This window comes from Triturus cristatus, chromosome 1_2 (genome assembly GCF_964204655.1).
Source record: "Triturus cristatus chromosome 1_2, aTriCri1.1, whole genome shotgun sequence".
Classification (NCBI taxonomy): domain Eukaryota; kingdom Metazoa; phylum Chordata; class Amphibia; order Caudata; family Salamandridae; genus Triturus; species Triturus cristatus.
This window is the reverse complement of record NC_140580.1, coordinates 283,986,443-284,010,909: the sequence shown is the minus strand read 5'-3', so window position 1 is coordinate 284,010,909 and position 24,467 is coordinate 283,986,443. Positions and strand designations below refer to the sequence as shown.

At 42.9% G+C, this 24,467-nt stretch overlaps 1 long non-coding RNA gene across 1 annotated transcript in view; it reads left to right on the top strand.

Annotated features, from left to right (window-relative positions):
- Positions 1 to 24,175, top strand: part of LOC146867175 (uncharacterized) — a 144,750-nt gene extending 120,575 nt beyond the window's left edge. Inside the window, exon 3 of the long non-coding RNA XR_014966071.1 lies at positions 23,151 to 24,175. This is a non-coding gene — a long non-coding RNA (uncharacterized LOC146867175). The remainder of the gene's footprint in view (positions 1 to 23,150) is intronic.
- Positions 24,176 to 24,467: the final 292 nt, after the last annotated feature.

The following is a 24,467-nucleotide window of genomic DNA, read 5'->3' as shown; positions in this document are numbered from 1 at the left end:
CCCAAAGTCTTTGTATGTAGACGGCTTTTTTCTTTTTGTGTAGTGTCATGAGCTCTGGCAGACCCTAAAGCTGTCTCTATCAAAACCCAACAAATGGCAAATGTGCAACTGTCTATGTCTGATAAATACCTCCCATTTTCATGCTCTAAAATATACCCTTTACTTTGTTAATTTCAAATTAGAGCCCTGCCTGTTGTCTAGACACCAATACAGCTAACAGGTCTTTAATCTGAACAGCATCTGAATAGCACTGGAGGCTTCTATTGGGGCTGGACTGTTCCCAGCATGGTTTTGCGAGCATGAACATCTGCCCTGCATTACCCCAATGCAGCTCTCTGCTGTGTTTTTTATTTTAGGGGCCTAACCGCATGTGACCATAACGTATCCTTTAGGATCACTTGGCATAACTCGTATGTGAGCCACAGTGAGTGTCTCTTTGGGTTACAGTGGTGCTACCAGCATACCTTTCTTATCAAGAGGGACTACTTTCCCTTGTCAGCTGACCTAAGCCTGGCAGTACAGGCCGTGTCTGTGTTTTTAGGTCCACCTGGGCAGCGCTTGCGCTAGCTCTTCGAGACATGCTATATTCAGGTATAGACTTGAAGCTCTGCCTACTTTCCGCCCATCTTTTTAATTGCCTCCTGTGACTGTCTGTTGTAAACTGTGGCTTTTCATTGGTCAATAAGCTTAAGTAGTACTTGTCTCATCTTGTAACATCCCATTAGGACACTCCCTGTTGCATGGGTTGTTACTCAGTAGTTTTCAATTACAGCCTCCAAGCACTATTTGGTTAAATGGCTTTGTCCTGCCTGCTGTTGCAGGCAGGACACGTGCTCTCGCAAGGCTTTCTTTTTGGTTTTTCATAGCACTGCATGCCTTGTCTGAGATAATGGCGGCCATGCCTTCAGTTTGCTGTTTGCGGCTCAGAACGCAGCCGCATGCTTTTTTTCTTTCTATTTATTAACTTTTTCATTTTAAAGCGCCCCATTCCATGCTTTCATTTTAGACCCGGCTTGTCTAAAGAAATATGCGCCGCCACTATTGAAGTGAAAGTGCGGAATGGCATTTGTTTGTCAATATGACAAACAATTTTTTTTTTTCTAAAAGGGCCCCATACTGTGCTTATACTTTATTGGCAGCCGCGCACCTTTCTTTAGATGAGCCATATCTAAAGATGGGCACAGCATGGGGCCCTTTTACAAAAAAAATTGTGTTTGTCAACTTGACAAAGAAATGCTTTTTTTTAGTAAAAGCAGCCCATACCGCGTTTTCACTTTAATAGCAGCCGCGCACCTTTCTTTAGATGCGGTTCATGTAAAGAAAGGGGAGAGGCCGCAATTAAAGTGAAAGCGAGGCATGGGGTGCTTGTACAAACAAGCATTTGCAATGCAATAGGTCTCGCATTTGCAAGAGTTTAAGCTATTGGCATTGCAAATGACAGTCCCTTTTATTTACCTGTTTTAAAAACCAACATATAAATAAAAGGCATTGTCAGGTACAATACCAATAGCTCAAACTCTTGCAAATGCGAGACCTATTGGATTGCAAATGCTTGTTAATTGAAGTTGAAGAGCACACACATCTTTTTTCCTGCACTGGGTGAATGGCCTGCCGTCCTTGCCTCCTCTGAGGCTCTGCCTAAGTCTTATGTGGCCAGATCCCTTGCTTCATCCTTTATGTCAGGTTAGTTCAGGTGTATGGTACATTTAGGTGGTAGAGGTGTGCGGAATTCGGCTAGTTTCCTTTAGCGAATTTACACAAAAGTTTAGAAAAGTTACTGGGCCGATGGCTTCTTTGGTACTTTGTTTGACAAATAGTCAATGTAAGTCTACATGAACTCATAAAAGTCTCACTGAATTGTCTGCCAGCCTAATGGTCATTTTTACTTTTTACTCAAAGCGCCTTGCAATGTGCAGATGTATATGAAATGCCCACAAATTCAACTTTAAAACTGCCCAACTCTCCTTGAAATTAATAACATTAGTAGCTAACAAAACCTCCACACGCTTGTGCACTCAATGCAAATCTCACACCACAAACTGAATTGCTTTTGCCAACAATGACATTTGTGTATCAATGTATGAAATATGACATTTTAATTAGCCCTCCAAGGCTAGCAGGGCACGGGAAGATCCTTACAGCAGGCACATCATTCACTGTACTATTTTCTAGGATTGGAACTTGTGACCCACAGTTTATGTAAGGAACTCTCCGACAACTGCTCAAACCCAATGAGCTATGTTTCTAGGATTTCAACCTATGATTAAAACTGCTATAACCTAGAAGAATGTGGAAACAAGTTTCTTCAAAAACATTAAGAAGTGTGTGACTGGCTCTGGGGTCACTGGTAGATGTCTGGAAGGCTCTTGGGCCAGGCGTAAACATGAGTGTCACTTAGGACTCCACTGTGTGTCTGAAGTCTAGCACTGGACCTTGGTATATAGTTGAGGGACAGCAGCAATGGTTTGAGGGCTGGATGAGGTGTACTTCGAGGCTGGGTGATAGGCTCTAACAGCAAGTTGAGAAGGCCACAAGACAATGGGGCAAGCAGGGTGGGAGTGAGGTTATATGAGGGCCAGCTGGATGCCTGTCAAGGCTGACTGAGGTCTTGTGAGGGCCAGCTAGGGGCTTTTCACGGTTAGCTAAAGGCGAGACCTCTTGTATTCTCCGAGAGCCAGCAGAGAGTAATTTGTCGTTTAGGTAACGGGGAGATTAAGAGTGTTTGTGAAAAGATAGAGTTCCAGACTCCGAGCGCAAGAGGGGGGTTTCTAAGCACGATCATTGGTGGACTACTGGTCATCTATTTAGTTTACTAGAATATTCTGGGCTTGGTTAAGGATCTATGGGAGCTTTCCTGAGATCCTGTGATGCAAGATGAGGAGCTCCAAGTGCTGGGTGAGGTCATGTGAAATCCAATGAGAACGCAAGAGCCAATGAGGGCAAGCTGACAGTCTGAGATGGCAAGATGAGGGTCCTTTTAATAGCTGAGTCGGTATGAATGGGTGCAGACTGAGGCAAAATAGAAGTCTAACATGAGCATTTAGGCTTTGGTGAAGTGGGAGCATCTGCTTGCATATTTTTCAAATAAAGCACTGAAAACAATTGCCCTCAGCTTGAAGATCTGATCAGTTAGGACCAGCCCCTCTGACACTGTCTTAAATGAAAGGATGAAATAGGGGGCGAGGTGTAATATAGTGCTCAATTTATTATACTCATTTGCTCTTATGTTTTCCAGTGTATGTTCTATGTTTGGTTGTATTTTCCTTTGATTAGCACCATGGAGATGGAATCTTACATGTTTGTGATAAGTCAGTTGCACCTGACTCCTGCTGGTTGATGGATGGGACTTTTCATTCTCTGGATTAAACTTACGTCTTTTTACAATGACTTCCTCAATGATTTGAATTACTTAATTTTACACAAGGTAGTTACTCTTTCCTTTCAAAGGCAGTGGAAGATGACACTTGTCATGAAGTAAGGCCAAGGATACACAGGTGGGATCAAAGTGGGAATAGAACAGGTAATGAGGGAAAGTAGTGGAGACTTTTGGTCATGTAACATAGAAACATCTAGCCAATGGATCTATCATTTCCGGTGAACTTTTCAAAGAATTCACTGCAGATAAGGTCCTTAGGTCTGCTGACTCGGTCAGTACTTCTATGCTACCTGCGTCTCAGCTAGAAAGCAGGTAATGTCCGCACGGAGGCATACTGTAATGTTTCACAATAAAAAATGTGGTTGCTTGTTCTGTAATGCAACAGAAGGCAGCACTGGGGGGTGTCATCTCTGCAGCTCTGCAGCTGCGTTATTTTCCGGGATAGCAGGATATGATAAATCAACATAGCTATATTTCAATATATTAATATATCAAAACACCTCCAGTGCATGCACACGTCTCTTTCTATAAACTGCCAATGAAGTGCTATTTGGGCGGACTAACATGACTGCTGGCCAAACAAACAAAGTGCTCTGTAAAGAGGCTCATCAACAAAGAGGTTGACCCAAAGTCTTTGTATGTAGACGGCTTTTTTCTTTTTGTGTAGTGTCATGAGCTCTGGCAGACCCTAAAGCTGTCTCTATCAAAACCCAACAAATGGCAAATGTGCAACTGTCTATGTCTGATAAATACCTCCCATTTTCATGCTCTAAAATATACCCTTTACTTTGTTAATTTCAAATTAGAGCCCTGCCTGTTGTCTAGACACCAATACAGCTAACAGGTCTTTAATCTGAACAGCATCTGAATAGCACTGGAGGCTTCTATTGGGGCTGGACTGTTCCCAGCATGGTTTTGCGAGCATGAACATCTGCCCTGCATTACCCCAATGCAGCTCTCTGCTGTGTTTTTTATTTTAGGGGCCTAACCGCATGTGACCATAACGTATCCTTTAGGATCACTTGGCATAACTCGTATGTGAGCCACAGTGAGTGTCTCTTTGGGTTACAGTGGTGCTACCAGCATACCTTTCTTATCAAGAGGAACTACTTTCCCTTGTCAGCTGACCTAAGCCTGGCAGTACAGGCCGTGTCTGTGTTTTTAGGTCCACCTGGGCAGCGCTTGCGCTAGCTCTTCGAGACATGCTATATTCAGGTATAGACTTGAAGCTCTGCCTACTTTCCGCCCATCTTTTTAATTGCCTCCTGTGACTGTCTGTTGTAAACTGTGGCTTTTCATTGGTCAATAAGCTTAAGTAGTACTTGTCTCATCTTGTAACATCCCATTAGGACACTCCCTGTTGCATGGGTTGTTACTCAGTAGGCTTCAATTACAGCCTCCAAGCACTATTTGGTTAAATGGCTTTGTCCTGCCTGCTGTTGCAGGCAGGACACGTGCTCTCGCAAGGCTTTCTTTTTGGTTTTTCATAGCACTGCATGCCTTGTCTGAGATAATGGCGGCCATGCCTTCAGTTTGCTGTTTGCGGCTCAGAACGCAGCCGCATGTTTTTTTTCTTTCTATTTATTAACTTTTTCATTTTAGTGCGCCCAATTCCATGCTTTCATTTGAGACCCGGCTTGTCTAAAGAAATATACGCCGCCACTATTGAAGTGAAAGTGCGGAATGGCATTTGTTTGTCAATATGACAAACAATTTTTTTTTTTCTAAAAGGGCCCCATACTGTGCTTACACTTTATTGGCAGCCGCGCACCTTTCTTTATATGAGCCATATCTAAAGATGGGCACAGCATGGGGCCCTTTTACAAAAAAAATTGTGTTTGTCAACTTGACAAAGAAATGCTTTTTTTCAGTAAAAGCAGCCCATACCGCGTTTTCACTTTAATAGCAGCCGCGCACCTTTCTTTAGATGCGGTTCATCTAAAGAAAGGGGAGAGGCCGCAATTAAAGTGAAAGCGAGGCATGGGGTGCTTGTACAAACAAGCATTTGCAATGCAATAGGTCTCGCATTTGCAAGAGTTTAAGCTATTGGCATTGCAAATGACAGTCCCTTTTATTTACCTGTTTTAAAAACCAACATATAAATAAAAGGCATTGTCAGGTACAATGCCAATAGCTCAAACTCTTGCAAATGCGAGACCTATTGGATTGCAAATGCTTGTTAATTGAAGTTGAAGAGCACACACATCTTTTTTCCTGCACTGGGTGAATGGCCTGCCGTCCTTGCCTCCTCTGAGGCTCTGCCTAAGTCTTATGTGGCCAGATCCCTTGCTTCATCCTTTATGTCAGGTTAGTTCAGGTGTATGGTACATTTAGGTGGTAGAGGTGTGCGGAATTCGGCTAGTTTCCTTTAGCGAATTTACACAAAAGTTTAGAAAAGTTACTGGGCCGATGGCTTCTTTGGTACTTTGTTTGACAAATAGTCAATGTAAGTCTACATGAATTCATAAAAGTCTCACTGAATTGTCTGCCAGCCTAATGGTCATTTTTACTTTTTACTCAAAGCGCCTTGCAATGTGCAGATGTATATGAAATGCCCACAAATTCAACTTTAAAACTGCCCAACTCTCCTTGAAATTAATAACATTAGTAGCTAACAAAACCTCCACACGCTTGTGCACTCAATGCAAATCTCACACCACAAACTGAATTGCTTCTGCCAACAATGACATTTGTGTATCAATGTATGAAATATGACATTTTAATTAGCCCTCCAAGGCTAGCAGGTCACGGGAAGATCCTTACAGCAGGCACATCATTCACTGTACTATTTTCTAGGATTGGAACTTGTGACCCACAGTTTATGTAAGGAACTCTCCGACAACTGCTCAAACCCAATGAGCTATGTTTCTAGGATTTCAACCTATGATTAAAACTGCTATAACCTAGAAGAATGTGGAAACAAGTTTCTTCAAAAACATTAAGAAGTGTGTGACTGGCTCTGGGGTCACTGGTAGATGTCTGGAAGGCTCTTGGGCCAGGCGTAAACATGAGTGTCACTTAGGACTCCACTGTGTGTCTGAAGTCTAGCACTGGACCTTGGAATATAGTTGAGGGACAGCAGCAATGGTTTGAGGGCTGGATGAGGTGTACTTCGAGGCTGGGTGATAGGCTCTAACAGCAAGTTGAGAAGGCCACAAGACAATGGGGCAAGCAGGGTGGGAGTGAGGTTATATGAGGGCCAGCTGGATGCCTGTCAAGGCTGACTGAGGTCTTGTGAGGGCCAGCTAGGGGCTTTTCCCGGTTAGCTAAAGGCGAGACCTCTTGTATTCTCCGAGAGCCAGCAGAGAGTAATTTGTCGTTTAGGTAACGGGGAGATTAAGAGTGTTTGTGAAAAGATAGAGTTCCAGACTCCGAGCGCAAGAGGGGGGTTTCTAAGCACGATCATTGGTGGACTACTGGTCATCTATTTAGTTTACTAGAATATTCTGGGCTTGGTTAAGGATCTATGGGAGCTTTCCTGAGGTCCTGTGATGCAAGATGAGGAGCTCCAAGTGCTGGGTGAGGTCATGTGAAATCCAATGAGAACGCAAGAGCCAATGAGGGCAAGCTGACAGTCTGAGATGGCAAGATGAGGGTCCTTTTAATAGCTGAGTCGGTATGAATGGGTGCAGACTGAGGCAAAATAGAAGTCTAACATGAGCATTTAGGCTTTGGTGAAGTGGGAGCATCTGCTGGCATATTTTTCAAATAAAGCACTGAAAACAATTGCCCTCAGCTTGAAGATCTGATCAGTTAGGACCAGCCCCTCTGACACTGTCTTAAATGAAAGGATGAAATAGGGGGCGAGGTGTAATATAGTGCTCAATTTATTATACTCATTTGCTCTTATGTTTTCCAGTGTATGTTCTATGTTTGGTTGTATTTTCCTTTAATAAGCACCATGGAGATGGAATCTTACATGTTTGTGATAAGTCAGTTGCACCTGACTCCTGCTGGTTGATGGATGGGACTTTTCATTCTCTGGATTAAACTTACTTCTTTTTACAATGACTTCCTCAATGATTTGAATTACTTAATTTTACACAAGGTAGTTACTCTTTCCTTTCAAAGGCACTGGAAGATGACACTTGGCATGAAGTAAGGCCAAGGATACACAGGTGGGATCAAAGTGGGAATAGAACAGGTAATGAGGGAAAGTAGTGGAGACTTTTGGCCATGTAACATAGAAACATCTAGCCAATGGATCTATCATTTCCGGTGAACTTTTCAAAGAATTCACTGCAGATAAGGTCCTTAGGTCTGCTGACTCGGTCAGTACTTCTATGCTACCTGCGTCTCAGCTAGAAAGCAGGTAATGTCCGCACGGAGGCATACTGTAATGTTTCACAATAAAAAATGTGGTTGCTTGTTCTGTAATGCAACAGAAGGCAGCACTGGAGGGTGTCATCTCTGCAGCTCTGCAGCTGCGTTATTTTCCGGGATAGCAGGATATGATAAATCAACATAGCTATATTTCAATATATTAATATATCAAAACACCTCCAGTGCATGCACACGTCTGTTTCTATAAACTGCCAATGAAGTGCTATTTGGGCGGACTAACATGACTGCTGGCCAAACAAACAAAGAGCTGCTGTAAAGAGGCTCATCAACAAAGAGGTTGACCCAAAGTCTTTGTATGTAGACGGCTTTTTTCTTTTTGTGTAGTGTCATGCGCTCTGGCAGACCCTAAAGCTGTCTCTATCAAAACCCAACAAATGGCAAATGTGCAACTGTCTATGTCTGATAAATACCTCCCATTTTCATGCTCTAAAATATACCCTTTACTTTGTTAATTTCAAATTAGAGCCCTGCCTGTTGTCTAGACACCAATACAGCTAACAGGTCTTTAATCTGAACAGCATCTGAATAGCACTGGAGGCTTTCTATTGGGGCTGGACTGTTCCCAGCATGGTTTTGCGAGCATGAACATCTGCCCTGCATTACCCCAATGCAGCTCTCTGCTGTGTTTTTTATTTTAGGGGCCTAACCGCATGTGACCATAACGTATCCTTTAGGATCACTTGGCATAACTCGTATGTGAGCCACAGTGAGTGTCTCTTTGGGTTACAGTGGTGCTACCAGCATTCCTTTCTTATCAAGAGGGACTACTTTCCCTTGTCAGCTGACTTAAGCCTGGCAGTACAGGCCGTGTCTGTGTTTTTAGGTCCACCTAGGCAGCGCTTGCGCTAGCTCTTCGAGACATGCTATATTCAGGTATAGACTTGAAGCTCTGCCTACTTTCCGCCCATCTTTTTAATTGCCTCCTGTGACTGTCTGTTGTAAACTGTGGCTTTTCATTGGTCAATAAGCTTAAGTAGTACTTGTCTCATCTTGTAACATCCCATTAGGACACTCCCTGTTGCATGGGTTGTTAATCAGTAGTTTTCAATTACAGCCTCCAAGCACTATTTGGTTAAATGGCTTTGTCCTGCCTGCTGTTGCAGGCAGGACACGTGCTCTCGCAAGGCTTTCTTTTTGGTTTTTCATAGCACTGCATGCCTTGTCTGAGATAATGGCGGCCATGCCTTCAGTTTGCTGTTTGCGGCTCAGAACGCAGCCGCATGCTTTTTTTCTTTCTATTTATTAACTTTTTCATTTTAAAGCGCCCCATTCCATGCTTTCATTTTAGACCCGGCTTGTCTAAAGAAATATACGCCGCCACTATTGAAGTGAAAGTGCGGAATGGCATTTGTTTGTCAATATGACAAACAATTTTTTTTTTCTAAAAGGGCCCCATACTGTGCTTACACTTTATTGGCAGCCGCGCACCTTTCTTTAGATGAGCCATATCTAAAGATGGGCACAGCATGGGGCCGTTTTACAAAAAAAATTGTGTTTGTCAACTTGACAAAGAAATGCTTTTTTTTTAGTAAAAGCAGCCCATACCGCGTTTTCACTTTAATAGCAGCCGCGCACCTTTCTTTAGATGCGGTTCATCTAAAGAAAGGGGAGAGGCCGCAATTAAAGTGAAAGCGAGGCATGGGGTGCTTGTACAAACAAGCATTTGCAATGCAATAGGTCTCGCATTTGCAAGAGTTTAAGCTATTGGCATTGCAAATGACAGTCCCTTTTATTTACCTGTTTTAAAAACCAACATATAAATAAAAGGCATTGTCAGGTACAATGCCAATAGCTCAAACTCTTGCAAATGCGAGACCTATTGGATTGCAAATGCTTGTTAATGGAAGTTGAAGAGCACACACATCTTTTTTCCTGCACTGGGTGAATGGCCTGCCGTCCTTGCCTCCTCTGAGGCTCTGCCTAAGTCTTATGTTGCCAGATCCCTTGCTTCATCGTTTATGTCAGGTTATTTCAGGTGTATGGTACATTTAGGTGGTAGAGGTGTGCGGAATTCGGCTAGTTTCCTTTAGCGAATTTACACAAAAGTTTAGAAAAGTTACTGGGCCGATGGCTTCTTTGGTACTTTGTTTGACAAATAGTCAATGTAAGTCTACATGAACTCATAAAAGTCTCACTGAATTGTCTGCCAGCTTAATGGTCATTTTTACTTTTTACTCAAAGCGCCTTGCAATGTGCAGATGTATATGAAATGCCCACAAATTCAACTTTAAAACTGCCCAACTCTCCTTGAAATTAATAAAATTAGTAGCTAACAAAACCTCCACACGCTTGTGCACTCAATGCAAATCTCACACCACAAACTGAATTGCTTTTGCCAACAATGACATTTGTGTATCAATGTATGAAATATGACATTTTAATTAGCCCTCCAAGGCTAGCAGGTCACGGGAAGATCCTTACAGCAGGCACATCATTCACTGTACTATTTTCTAGGATTGGAACTTGTGACCCACAGTTTATGTAAGGAACTCTCCGACAACTGCTCAAACCCAATGAGCTATGTTTCTAGGATTTCAACCTATGATTAAAACTGCTATAACCTAGAAGAATGTGGAAACAAGTTTCTTCAAAAACATTAAGAAGTGTGTGACTGGCTCTGGGGTCACTGGTAGATGTCTGGAAGGCTCTTGGGCCAGGTGTAAACATGAGTGTCACTTAGGACTCCACTGTGTGTCTGAAGTCTAGCACTGGACCTTGGAATATAGTTGAGGGACAGCAGCAATGGTTTGAGGGCTGGATGAGGTGTACTTCGAGGCTGGGTGATAGGCTCTAACAGCAAGTTGAGAAGGCCACAAGACAATGGGGCAAGCAGGGTGGGAGTGAGGTTATATGAGGGCCAGCTGGATGCCTGTCAAGGCTGACTGAGGTCTTGTGAGGGCCAGCTAGGGGCTTTTCACGGTTAGCTAAAGGCGAGACCTCTTGTATTCTCCGAGAGCCAGCAGAGAGTAATTTGTCGTTTAGGTAACGGGTAGATTAAGAGTGTTTGTGAAAAGGTAGAGTTCCAGACTCCGAGCGCAAGAGGGGGGTTTCTAAGCACGATCATTGGTGGACTACTGGTCATCTATTTAGTTTACTAGAATATTCTGGGCTTGGTTAAGGATCTATGGGAGCTTTCCTGAGGTCCTGTGATGCAAGATGAGGAGCTCCAAGTGCTGGGTGAGGTCATGTGAAATCCAATGAGAACGCAAGAGCCAATGAGGGCAAGCTGACAGTCTGAGATGGCAAGATGAGGGTCCTTTTAATAGCTGAGTCGGTATGAATGGGTGCAGACTGAGGCAAAATAGAAGTCTAACATGAGCATTTAGGCTTTGGTGAAGTGGGAGCATCTGCTGGCATATTTTTCAAATAAAGCACTGAAAACAATTGGCCTCAGCTTGAAGATCTGATCAGTTAGGACCAGCCCCTCTGACACTGTCTTAAATGAAAGGATGAAATAGGGGGCGAGGTGTAATATAGTGCTCAATTTATTATACTCATTTGCTCTTATGTTTTCCAGTGTATGTTCTATGTTTGGTTGTATTTTCCTTTGATTAGCACCATGGAGATGGAATCCTACATGTTTGTGATAAGTCAGTTGCACCTGACTCCTGCTGGTTGATGGATGGGACTTTTCATTCTCTGGATTAAACTTACTTCTTTTTACAATGACTTCCTCAATGATTTGAATTACTTAATTTTACACAAGGTAGTTACTCTTTCCTTTCAAAGGCACTGGAAGATGACACTTGGCATGAAGCAAGGCCAAGGATACACAGGTGGGATCAAAGTGGGAATAGAACAGGTAATGAGGGAAAGTAGTGGAGACTTTTGGCCATGTAACATAGAAACATCTAGCCAATGGATCTATCATTTCCGGTGAACTTTTCAAAGAATTCACTGCAGATAAGGTCCTTAGGTCTGCTGACTCGGTCAGTACTTCTATGCTACCTGCGTCTCAGCTAGAAAGCAGGTAATGTCCGCACGGAGGCATACTGTAATGTTTCACAATAAAAAATGTGGTTGCTTGTTCTGTAATGCAACAGAAGGCAGCACTGGGGGGTGTCATCTCTGCAGCTGCGTTATTTTCCGGGATAGCAGGATATGATAAATCAACATAGCTATATTTCAATATATTAATATATCAAAACACCTCCAGTGCATGCACACGTCTCTTTCTATAAACTGCCAATGAAGTGCTATATGGGCGGACTAACATGACTGCTGGCCAAACAAACAAAGTGCTCTGTAAAGAGGCTCATCAACAAAGAGGTTGACCCAAAGTCTTTGTATGTAGACGGCTTTTTTCGTTTTGTGTAGTGTCATGAGCTCTGGCAGACCCTAAAGCTGTCTCTATCAAAACCCAACAAATGGCAAATGTGCAACTGTCTATGTCTGATAAATACCTTCCCATTTTCATGCTCTAAAATATACCCTTTACTTTGTTAATTTCAAATTAGAGCCCTGCCTGTTGTCTAGACGCCAATACAGCTAACAGGTCTTTAATCTGAACAGCATCTGAATAGCACTGGAGGCTTCTATTGGGGCTGGACTGTTCCCAGCATGGTTTTGCGAGCATGAACATCTGCCCTGCATTACCCCAATGCAGCTCTCTGCTGTGTTTTTTATTTTAGGGGCCTAAGCGCATGTGACCATAAAGTATACTTTAGGATCACTTGGCATAACTCGTATATGAGCGACAGTGAGTGTCTCTTTGGGTTACAGTGGTGCTACCAGCATACCTTTCTTATCAAGAGGGACTACTTTCCCTTGTCAGCTGACTTAAGCCTGGCAGTACAGGCCGTGTCTGTGTTTTTAGGTCCACCTAGGCAGTGCTTGCGCTAGCTCTTTGAGACATGCTATATTCAGGTATAGACTTGAAGCTCGGCCTACTTTCCGCCCATCTTTTTAATTGCCTCCTGTGACTGTCTGTTGTAAACTGTGGCTTTTCATTGGTCAATAAGCTTAAGTAGTACTTGTCTCATCTTGTAACATCCCATTAGGACACTCCCTGTTGCATGGGTTGTTACTCAGTAGGCTTCAATTACAGCCTCCAAGCACTATTCGGTTAAATGGCTTTGTCCTGCCTGCTGTTGCAGGCAGGACACGTGCTCTCGCAAGGCTTTCTTTTTGGTTTTTCATAGTACTGCATGCCTTGTCTGAGATAATGGCGGCCATGCCTTCAGTTTACTGTTTGCGGCTCAGAACGCAGCCGCATGTTTTTTTTCTTTCTATTTATTAACTTTTTCATTTTAAAGCGCCCCATTCCATGCTTTCATTTTAGACCCGGCTTGTCTAAAGAAATATACGCCACCACTATTGAAGTGAAAGTGCGGAATGGCATTTGTTTGTCAATATGACAAACAATTTTTTTTTTTCTAAAAGGGCCCCATACTGTGCTTACACTTTATTGGCAGCCGCGCACCTTTCTTTAGATGAGCCATATCTAAAGATGGGCACAGCATGGGGCCCTTTTACAAAAAAAATTGTGTTTGTCAACTTGACAAAGAAATGCTTTTTTTTAGTAAAAGCAGCCCATACCACGTTTTCACTTTAATAGCAGCCGCGCACCTTTCTTTAGATGCGGTTCATCTAAAGAAAGGGGAGAGGCCGCAATTAAAGTGAAAGCGAGGCATGGGGTGCTTGTACAAACAAGCATTTGCAATGCCATAGGTCTCGCATTTGTAAGAGTTTAAGCTATTGGCATTGCAAATGACAGTCCCTTTTATTTACCTGTTTTAAAAACCAACATATAAATAAAAGGCATTGTCAGGTACAATGCCAATAGCTCAAACTCTTGCAAATGCGAGACCTATTGGATTGCAAATGCTTGTTAATTGAAGTTGAAGAGCACACACATCTTTTTTCTGGCACTGGGTGAATGGCCTGCCGTCCTTGCCTCCTCTGAGGCTCTGCCTAAGTCTTATGTGGCCAGATCCCTTGCTTCATCCTTTATGTCAGGTTAGTTCAGGTGTATGGTACATTTAGGTGGTAGAGGTGTGCGGAATTCGGCTAGTTTCCTTTAGTGAATTTACACAAAAGTTTAGAAAAGTTACTGGGCCGATGGCTTCTTTGGTACTTTGTTTGACAAATAATCAATGTAAGTCTACATGAACTCATAAAAGTCTCACTGAATTGTCTGCCAGCCTAATGGTCATTTTTACTTTTTACTCAAAGCGCCTTGCAATGTGCAGATGTATATGAAATGCCCACAAATTCAACTTTAAAACTGCCCAACTCTCCTTGAAATTAATAACATTAGTAGCTAACAAAACCTCCACACGCTTGTGCACTCAATGCAAATCTCACACCACAAACTGAATTGCTTTTGCCAACAATGACATTTGTGTATCAATGTATGAAATATGACATTTTAATTAGCCCTCCAAGGCTAACAGGTCACGGGAAGATCCTTACAGCAGGCACATCATTCACTGTACTATTTTCTAGGATTGGAACTTGTGACCCACAGTTTATGTAAGGAACTCTCCGACAATTGCTCAAACCCAATGAGCTATGTTTCTAGGATTTCAACCTATGATTAAAACTGCTATAACCTAGAAGAATGTGGAAACAAGTTTCTTCAAAAACATTAAGAAGTGTGTGACTGGCTCTGGGGTCACTGGTAGATGTCTGGAAGGCTCTTGGGCCAGGCGTAAACATGAGTGTCACTTAGGACTCCACTGTGTGTCTGAAGTCTAGCACTGGACCTTGGAATATAGTTGAGGGACAGCAGCAATGGTTTGAGGGCTGGATGAGGTGTACTTCGAGGCTGGGTGATAGGCTCTAACAGCAAGTTGAGAAGGCCACAAGACAATGGGGCAAGCAGGGTGGGAGTGAGGTTATATGAGGGCCAGCTGGATGCCTGTCAAGGCTGACTGAGGTCTTGTGAGGGCCAGCTAGGGGCTTTTCACGGTTAGCTAAAGGCGAGACCTCTTGTATTCTCCGAGAGCCAGCAGAGAGTAATTTGTCGTTTAGGTAACGGGGAGATTAAGAGTGTTTGTGAAAAGATAGAGTTCCAGACTCCGAGCGCAAGAGGGGGGTTTCTAAGCACGATCATTGGTGGACTACTGGTCATCTATTTAGTTTACTAGAATATTCTGGGCTTGGTTAAGGATCTATGGGAGCTTCCTGAGGTCCTGTGATGCAAGATGAGGGGCTCCAAGTACTGGGTGAGGTCATGTGAAATCCAATGAGAACGCAAGAGCCAATGAGGGCAAGCTGACAGTCTGAGATGGCAAGATGAGGGTCCTTTTAATAGCTGAGTCGGTATGAATGGGTGCAGACTGAGGCAAAATAGAAGTCTAACATGAGCATTTAGGCTTTGGTGAAGTGGGAGCATCTGCTCCAGCTCTGCAAAACTCCTGGTTATTCCACCTCATTTGGAGTTGCAGGAACCGCCAGCCTTCTGACAGTGAAGACTCAGTTAGCTTCACCGCAGTACCTATGGCATGGTGGGCCATTTCTGACATGGCCGCCAGATCATTGCTTTAAAATGGCAGCTGGTCAACACTGCTGGCTTCAGGGCTCCTGTTTCATCACTTATTAATTGCACAGGTTTTTGCAAGCAAAGCAAGTAAATACAGGTGAAGCGCAGAAGCATACCTTGCTAGACTATAACTTGTGATGTGTAGAGCTACTGTTTGTATTTCAAATATGCCCTCTGCAGATAACCCAAGCATGAATATGTGCAGAGCAAATAAGACGCACAGAACTGGCAGTGGCCTTTTTTGTGACGTAAGGTGGTGCAATGCTGAATGTAACCGTGGAACTCTTCCAACACAATGTGTTACAAATAAGGACTGTTCTACTGGGGGTTATACACTGAAATGGGAGAATAAATATGCTATTCAGTGATGCATGCCCCTATTTTCCCTTCTAACCGTCCCATGTAAATTGTATCAGAAAGTGTTTATACCACACGTAGCAGCAGAACAAGGTTCCTTCACACACGAAGAGCAGCTACAGCGCAGGTAGCGACAATACAAATGTTCCTTTAAACACAGAACAAATACAAGAGGTAACAGCAATTCAAGCTTCCTTCATACAGAAAACAAGGACTTTGCAAGCAGCAGCAATTTTGGCTTACACAGACAGAATAGGCATAGAATGGGAAGCAGAAGGCCAAATGTGAGAATAGGGGTTTACTTACTCTGACTGTTTTTTCACCTCAACAATGAATTCCGGCAGTCTGACTGTCTCTTCACCCCCAAAAATTGAATGCTGATCAGTGTTGGGCCAGTTTTCAATCCCTGACAATTATATCATGTTAGAGTGTGTGGTACTAGGAGTCTATTGTCTGATATTTTTGGGAGGATGAAGGTGGGGCAAAGCCATTTTCAGAAAGTTAGATCAAACGGGTGGGCTGTTAGAAACAGATGAATCCTCAGTCATTCCTCAGAGCCTCTCCATTGACTGTTAAGCCTAGTACTTGATTTACAGATTGATGAATGGCCCCTAGCCCTACATTATGGCAAAGGCAGCAGAGGCCCGCTCACCACATTTGAAGATCTCTGCATGCTTAGCCCAGACCTTTTTCGCAAAAATGGCTTTCACTGATGTGGCAGGAACACTTTCAGCAAAACAACAATGCTGCTATGTCATCCCCTTCCAAAGCAATGATCTTGTGGCCGTGAGACATATGGCCCACCAGGCACAAAAACCGAACTTTCATAATTTTAGCGGAACAAAAAGAGTGAGGTTGTCGTGTTTACTCTGTCTCCTCACTGATGCCTAGATTGTAGGTAAAAGTGTTTGTAATTTGCTACACTATTGAAGCTGGTTTTAAACTTGAATGCCACTACATGGTCCTGAAAAGTAAGACTGATTCGAGTTCCTATGTGAATTGCTCTGCTATATAGTGAAATGGGGTTTATGGGTCAAACCTGTTTCAAAGTGAATATTCAGGGGGCGTGGATTAACCGCCCACAAGATGGCCGCCTTTGCTGAAGCTCTGCAGTCAGATAGAGACCGGAACACTTCTGTGGCAGCAGTTCGCTTCTGTTCGCATAATGAAGCGGATTATTTAGTGTGCTAATTTCCCACCCCATCCCTGTACCTTTAAATCCCCCATCATTTCACAATCTATAAAGGTTATTTATCCGGTCCTCACCAAATCTCTCTCACCTTTGCAGATGTTTCTTGGCTCTTCTATTTGACCTAATTGATCCATAAATCTCTCTAATCTTACCATTTTGTGAAAGGACTGGGTCAACAAGGGGATAGTTCAAGTGAAACATTTGTGTCATGGAATGCACCCTCTCTCCTCCAGTGACCTTCCGTCTCAGTATGGATTGTCCGCCACTTTCCTCCTTAAATACAACTCTTTGAAATCGATCCTTACTCATCAGGTTTCCCTTCTTTCTAGTTCATCTTCTCCTCTATCAATTTCCTTAATAGAGCCGCTGCCTATCTCTTTCTCTCTTCGGGCTTCCCACATTTACAAATACCTTCACTATTCCCTCCCTAATCATCCTAAGAGTAAGGTTGAACTTTTATGGGAGTCGGATTTGCAACAAACTTTCTCCATACACACTTGGAACTGTATTTGGTCCTGATTACATCGCACTTCTTGTAACGCCAGCACCACTCAGACTTTATATTACTTTTATAATAGGTTGTATTTAACTCCAGCATCTATTTCTAAATACACGCACGCTTCATTGCTTGCTTGTTGGACCTGCTCAACTACTCCTTGCATATATCTACATTCCTTTTTTCTATATCCAAACATTACCTCTTTCTGGATACAAATTTGTAAAACTATCTCCTCTATATGTTTTATTAGTTTTACATTTGAAATCAATTCTATATTTTTAGAAAGTATTTCTCCAGTTTGGTTTGGTGCTCGTAAATTTGGATTGTTTGTGGATTTGTTATTGGCCATTGACTTTAAAGTTATTACTTCTAACTGGAACGATGCCACTAAGGTCACTTTTAATGGTTGGTGGAACCTTCTCTGTCATCATCGGAGGTTGAACAGAGCATTTGTCACCTCATCTCACCAGTTTCCCAGAAAAGAGGCCTTTTGGTCCCCACTTACCAATTATTATCCTCTTGCTCAATACAGTTCCAGGACAGTTCTTCTGTTTTTCAACAACCATGAGCACTTCAGTTTTATTTCTCTTAATTTGTACATATTAGGTTATTTCATTGTTATCATTGCTTTGTCTGTACTTTTATTGTGAAACTATTGGAATTCAATGTTGATTAATATTGTTTTAATTCTGAACTTTCTTTCTTCTGTTCTTCCCTTTCTCCCTTCTTTCTTTTTCTTTTTACTTTTAATATAGAAAACTAAAATGCTATTTTATTAAGGTATTTTTTTGAATATTGTTACTTCCTACCTGTACCTAACAATACTATTGTATCATTGCATACCCATTTGTTTTTTATTTCCTACATTATGCATTATGTTTCATTTTTATTTTTAACTTCTGTTGTAAGGTGTACCTTTGTTCTTCTCATACTTCAATAAAGCTCTCTTAAACTTTAAAAAAAAGTGAATATTCAAGTCAGTGTTCCAAGAAGGATACTGACTTTTTAATAACCTTAGCGACATAGAGCCAATATGGAGCAATATTCATATATATGAGACACAATATGATGTATGCACCTGATGGAATTAGAAAGAAATGTTTGCCTGTTACGTGCTCCAAAGTTTGTCAATTAGACGAAATGTACCAATTCAGCGAGTTATCTTAAATCCAAAGGCAGGAACACTGTAATTTAATTTCAAACTTTTATAATTGGCAAGCGTATAAAGTATTTTATGCTTCACTGCCATATTTCAATGCTGCATAAACTAGTGTTAGGAGATGGTGCATAAGTTGCAAGACTTGAGTTTTTGGTCAATGGATGGTCGGCTTCCTGTACTCTTCATGGATGTGCAGGGAGCTGCTAGGTAGGCTACTGATACTATTAGACTGTTTTCCAAGGCTTTTATTTTGTGCACTAATAATGATGATTAATATTTTCTTTTTACACAGGAATATATAGACCGAATTGACATAATTGCATTTGAAAAGAATTTCATCTGATGTATAGGTACATGTTTATTAATGTGTTTTAGCTAAGCCACATTTTCAAGTAAAACACCACTTTAGACAAGATGGATGCCATCTCATGCTTCTTCCCTGCACAGATCTATTCCCCAGAAGCTTCACAGAGCACAGTCAAGCAGACGTGTAGTAGTTTAATTTCACTATTACGATTACATTTCTTTCAATCAACTTTACTTGTAACGTTTGTCAAGGTGTCTTCAGATGCCTTCCACTGTGATCACTAGTCTATTCTTTTGCTGAATGTTTTTATAGTTCAATGTTTCATATTAGTTAGAACATCTCCTGATGACAGTAGCATAGCCGGTGTTAAATACTTGGGATGGTGTTTATGTGTTATGGTAAAAAGGTGAATTATTTGTGCATTCTGATTTGCTGAAGAAATAATATTTTTGCTCACACCATAATAATTTTTTTGTCTCTCTAATTTGCTATGCAAGAAATGTGTATAAAAACACCTTGATTTGAGGATTTTGAGAGGCCTTTTCTATGCTTCTAGGGATACTGGTACACACCAAAGAGGAGTAGAGGAAGTAAAAAAAGGAAATGGTCTCAGTGGTGGCACGTGCACAGTGTGAAAATTCGGCCCTCACTCATTCTGCCCTGACATGCTTCATCATCGGGCTTTGCTGCAGTACACCCCCGCGCAGACCAATCCCTGGGGTGGAGCAAAAGTGAGGGGAAGACAATACAAACATGTAAAATATACAAATACTTAATTCCAAATTATAATGGGATCACCAAAAGAAAAGTGCAGTGGAAGTTAAAACTAGCTCGGAGGTATCACTACTCTACTATCCCTACCGCTCGTAGAGAAATTATCAGTTTACCTTCAGGACACACGGGATGTCCTGAATCTGATAAAAGAGACTGAGTTTGATACGAATGGCAAATTTCTACTGGCCTGGACATTGAGGCCCTCTATACGAACATACTGCATAGAGAAACCCTGCAGGTCCTGGAAGACATCCTATTTATAGCGGAATGGCCATATCAGACCCCAAGAGCTTCATCCTCAATCTGGCTGAGATTGCATTAACTAGGACATTTTTCCAGTTTGAAGGAACGCTGTACCTGAAAACCCACAAGACTTCCATGGGGAGTACGTTTGCCCCCAGTCTAGCGGGACTGTATGTTGGCTCTTTCGAGAAAACAATGATCTTCAATTAAGGAAACCCATGGACAGACAACATCAGACTATGGCAACGGTTTATAGATGACATCCTGGTGATATGGAGGGGGGATGAACATTCAGTCACCTCATTCCTGGGATGGCTTAACAACAGAAATCCCCTGTTACATTTCACCTCCACAGTTACTACAACTAAGGGGCCGATTACTATGGCGGACGGACTGGAGTCCGCCCGCCATGGTGGTGTCAACCGGGACCGTCCGCAATACATGCGGTGATTACGCACACCGAATTAGGATGCGACCGCCACAATGGCGGTCGCACCTTACACTTTTAACATTGCAGTGGGTGCTGCTGACAGCAGCACGACCGCGTTGCTAAAAATACATGTTGTGCATTTCACTGCACTACGTGGCAGGCACCACACTGTACCTGCCACTTGGTGCAGTGAAATGTAGGGGGGTACCATGGGTACCCCCCAGTGAACAGACATCCCCCCTAACACATTGGGGACCCGCAATGGGCCCCCAAAACCAATCTCCACCAGCCTTTCAATTGGTGGTTTACCCACCACAGAAAGGCTGGCAGAAGACCGCATCGTAATTTGGAGGATGGTGCCTGCTAGGCACCGCCACCATTTTATGGATGCAGACCGCTCCGCCAGGCAATCGTAACGATTGCCTGTGGCGCTTCCGTGGCGGATGGTCTTTGCGTCCCTGGATCCCACCGCCATCGTAATCTGGCGGTGGTAAAATCGTGGTCCGATGTGGAACAGACCGCCCCCGCACGGCTGGCGGTGACGGTCCTTCCGCCATCGTAATCAGCCCCTAAGTTACCATTTCTGGATCTGGTCATAGAACCCAAGAATGGAAAGCTCTCAACCAGGGTCTACCACAAACCAACAGATAAGAACTCACTGTTGGCCTATGATACCTTCCACCCGAAAGCCCCAGGAAAAATCTTCCAGTAGGGCAGTTCTTCAGACTCAGACGTAACTGCACAGACAGGAGGCGGGCCTTTTAACGAAGAAACTACACAAGAGATGATACCCAGAATGGGTAATCGGAAAGGCCAGGATAAGCGCAGCCAATACTAATAGGGATAACCTCCTTGAAAAGGTGGAAAAACCTACTTCGAATAAGCCAGTATGTGTCACAACCTTCAATACTGCCTTCCACCATATCAAACAACTTACATTGAAAAAGTGGCACATACTTACTTCTAATGAACTGGATGTGGAGAAGCCCCTATTCTCCTTCAGAAGAAGTGCGAACCTGAGAGACATTCTGGCTCATACTAGACCAAGGACCCACGTGCCTGGAACCTCGACTTTATCAAGTACCTTACCTCCACTTCAGGGACATTCGAGATGTGGTTCGTGCAATGTATGTCATCTTACAAAGAACACAAAAACAATTGACGTGGGTCTAGGATACCCATGGGAGAAAGAACGCATACTAAGTGCAACTCTGAATGCGTCATTTACCTGATCACGTGCCCATGCAACAAACAATATATAAGCATGACCATCAGAAAGGTCAAGACACGTATAATGGAACATAGAAGCACTATTAGGTGCTAAAAGTCAAACACAAAATTGACAGCAGACTACTTGGAGAAACATCACACAACAGACGACATAGCAAACCAAGGCTTAATCCAAATACACTGTTGTTAAGGGAGCAGAGGTGGGTCTATAGACTCAGAAGCCACATGGTGGGACTAAATGATGTTATACCCTGGAACGCCCTAAACTGCTGATAATCTTACCATTATGATGTCACCCTTAGTGGGCATGTGGGGGATATCTTGCAGATAAAGGGAGGTGGGGTTTTTAATCATAGTCCATTGCCCACACCTTTGGGAGCTGTATTGCCGTGTTTCCTCTAGATATGCATTATGGCTAGAGGATCACCAAAAGACATGCTAACAGCAGAATTGTGTATCTCCTTTTAGTATCCTCTACACATGCACTTCCCCATACACCGGAGGATATCGTAACCCGATGCTTAAAATGCGCTAGGGATACTCCCCTTAGTGATTAGCACCCTTTGCTGAGTATACACCAGTTGTGTATCATTAGTGAACACACAATCACTATCAGAACAAGGGTCCAGGCATTACCCGCATTGTGAGTGGGTGAAGGTTATTTAACACTGATGATAAGTTTTCCAGCACTGCCCACAATGGACATGAACTGAGAGCATCGTGTTTTTGTGGGATTACAGCAGTAAGGTCGGCAAAACACACCTGAGGTAATGAGCAGGATTTAAACTCCTTTTTTGTTAATACTTTAATAGACACAACATTAAACCCTGACGTTTCACAAGCGGAATTTAAAGGTCAGCTTTTTTTGTAAAAGACATCAATAATTTGGTACCCTAGGCTACGAACGGATGCCGGTGCGCCCATGCGCGCAAAGCATGCAACTAGCCACACCCCTCACACGTGACGGGAAGAGCAGGCAAAAAGAAGCTCGACCACTATCGCCGTTCACCTACACGGCAGAATCGGGGAACTATTGAGCAGAGCACCCACCTTGACGAAGTAAGGAGCAGGGGGGAGGGGGCCATGAACATCGGAGGGACGCCTGGGTCAGGTAGGCTTTTGCACGCATCCAACCATTTTGTCATGCTAAAGGTACCGTACAGCATAGCATGTTGACATTTGCGACGGGGGTTGCGACATACAATCACAACAACCCTAGTGGCAAGGGAAGCGACCAGATTGCCTACTTTACTAAAGGTATTATGAAGAGATATGTCTTGAGAAATCGATGTTACTGTCTGGGCACTTTGCGACCAATGCAGTCACTCCAAAGGGGTCCCATTCACGATCTGATCACCACGAACCGATCGGATCCATTTCACAAATGTATTTTAATGAACTACGGTTTGACCATGGGATCTCTTGTTTTTTACCTGCCTTCCTCAGTGTGTGACTACAGGGGGGCTCTCCCTCATTCTTGCCAGCTTTGGCGCAATTATTTGTGAAATTCGGTGAGTTGAGCTTTCTATCTTAGATTGTGTATGAGTGGAGCTGATGTGAGAAGGACACAAGTCCAGCGATGTATAAATACAAAGGTATGATTGATTTGTCTGTGTGTGGGCAAGAATTGAGTGTATAGAGATATTATTGACATACATATTGTATCCGGTGGTACGAGCTAATACATGCACAGTGTGAATAAATGGTTCCACGCGCGAGTAATAAGTCTCTTGCTTGTTTTCATTCCCTACAGTACAGCGAGAGCAAGTTACATAGGGGCACCCTCGTCTTGGGAACACCTGGTTCGTAGGAATACCATATCCTGGTACAGAGGGCCTCATAACACCAGTGGGATCAAGAAAGGTCCTGACGAATGCTGATGTGACCTATAGCTGCGGGCACAAATATGGCAGAAACATGTTGACGAACTGACAGTAAGGAGGGGTGTAGGAATTCCTTACTTTTTCCTGCCACTACCATCCTTCACGTTTTTAGCCCTGGCCGGAGGATCCAGGAATAAAGTTTTGAGCAGTGATACCTCTGAGCTAGTTTTAACTTCCACTGCACCTTTCTTTCGGTGATCCCATTATAATTTGGTATTAAGTATTTGTATATTTTACATGTTTGTATTGTCTTTCCCTCCCTTTTGCCCCACCCCAGGCATTGGTCTGCATGGGGGTGTACTGCCGCAAAGCCCGATAATGAAGCATTTCACAACTTTGTGAGTGAGGGCAGTATTTTCACACTGTGCACGTGCCACCACCGAGACCATTTCCTTTTTTACATCCTCTACTCCTCTGTGATGAGTACAAGTTTGTGTTTAGGTGGGTCCGAGTAGAGTTATCAGACCCTCTCCTCTTCTCTATGTGTGATAAGTCTAGGGATACTGCCCAATTTTCTTATGATATTTGTGCTCATTGCGCTTTTCTGATTTTTACATACTCTGTATAAGTTTGCATCTAGGAGTCTTCATGGCAATTAACTCTGTGCCGCTTATTTTGTAATTTTGTAGTAAAACCCTTAAACGTTTCCCTTGATCTACTCTCAATTATTGAGTGGGCCTTATTACTTAACTGAACAGTTTCTATTCTGCTAATTAATGTCTCTGGAAGTTGGCTTGATGCACAATTTAATCTGTGGGAAACCATATGAGTCAAATTTCGGGGTATTCCAATTTCAGGGTTTCTAATTTTTGTGGTACGGTTTTGCTCCTAGATTACTGACAGAGTTTACCAATGAGCTATTTGTACCCACCCAACTCCAGTGGAACAACCTTGTAATCACTTCCTCTAAAATGAGTATCCTGGTGCATCATCTCACCTCCTTGCTAAGTCAGTTCTCTACCATACTCGGCTGGTGGACAACAGCACCCATATCAGTACCTCTTCTCAGCTCTCTGACTGATTCCAGCACATTCTTACACAAAAAATGGAATGGCATCCCTCGCTGCTGGTGCTTGTTTTCTTCAAATTCGGTACACAGTGCTCACAGACTTACAGATTTCAGTTGAGGCTTTTGCAACTGTTTTTGCAATTTTCATTGCCCTGTTCTGCCAAGAACAAAAAGAGCT